The following is a 1,280-nucleotide window of genomic DNA, read 5'->3' as shown; positions in this document are numbered from 1 at the left end:
TGAACAATTTGTTTCTCTCAGGAGCATAAATAATTTTTGCCACAGGTATGGGGTATGCCTGTGTGAACACCGCGCTGTATGTTCCTCAACCATTTTGCCTTCTAGCAACAGAGTAGATTTTGCAGCTTTTTCCCTTTGGCTAAAAATGGTTGACACAATGAATATGAAATTGAATTAAGTATTTGACGGAATATGCCTGTTTTCTTTTCTACTGAGGCATTTACCAGTTCATATACATTTTTTCTAGAAAGTTAAATTCTAAATACTCCATATAAATACTGATGTATATCTGTGCTATGTTTAATTCTGCTCTTAGTGCAAAACGTCACTTTAGAGATCTTTCTTTGCTTCAAACTGTGACACTTCAGGATCAATACCCTTAATAAGGGTGATTTGGTGTCTCCTGTGCTAGCAGGAGCTACTTGTGCCACCATAAATATCGAAAATAAGATTTCTAGGAATGGCGTTGGGAAGATGTTCCCTTTCTACGTGTGGTAGCTGTTGACTGTTTTACGGTTTGCTCCCAATCTATCTAGGCAGTGCAAAATCACACCTGGACATGAAGTGTGAGGCATTAAGCCCCCGAGGCGCAGGCTTCAGTCAGAATTGGGGCTGCGGCATAGGCCCAGGCTATCTGTCCTCAGCAGCCACAGCAGAGATGCACAGACCTTTAGAGAAGGTCTTGCTGGTGTTGTACAGCTAAACCTTGTATACTTGTGTTGTCATTGCTATTGTGCAACCAAATGGAATAAAGACAGTCTGGGTGTATTTCCAGTTGTGTTATAAGTGCACAGGACTCAGCCCTAGACCTGAAGGGCAATTCCCTCCCTGTCACAGAAGCCTTCAGTCGACAGCACATTTTCAACCTCCTTCTCCCTCACACCTTGTCTGCAGGGCACAGGTCATGAGGTTAAACAGCCTTTGCGCTGCTTTAGTGTTTCCTCCAAAAGTTCTGGAGCAAGGTTTTGGGTCAGGAAAGCTCCATGCGGGGTAGCAGATACAGCTGTACGGCACGTATGACTGACTAAACAAATCTGCATTATTAGTGGATTGATCTGAATCAGCATCCAGTGACTTTGAGAGTTCAAGAAGGTTTCTGTGGGGCAGGCTACTGCATTTTAAAGTCCCGCTCTTGACAGTACGTTAGAAAAATCGCCTTTCTTCTGCCACCAACCTCACGCAGCAAGGCAGCGGTGTCCATCAATAAAGTGCATTACCAAAAGAAACCAAAAAACAACACAGAAGACTGGTGGAAGCGGTGAAAGTTACTCACCTAGAAC

Source organism: Pygoscelis adeliae, unplaced genomic scaffold (genome assembly GCF_000699105.1).
Source record: "Pygoscelis adeliae isolate BGI_AS28 unplaced genomic scaffold, ASM69910v1 Scaffold63, whole genome shotgun sequence".
In the NCBI taxonomy this organism is placed as follows: Eukaryota; Metazoa; Chordata; class Aves; order Sphenisciformes; family Spheniscidae; genus Pygoscelis; species Pygoscelis adeliae.
Note: the sequence above shows the minus strand (reverse complement) of the source record.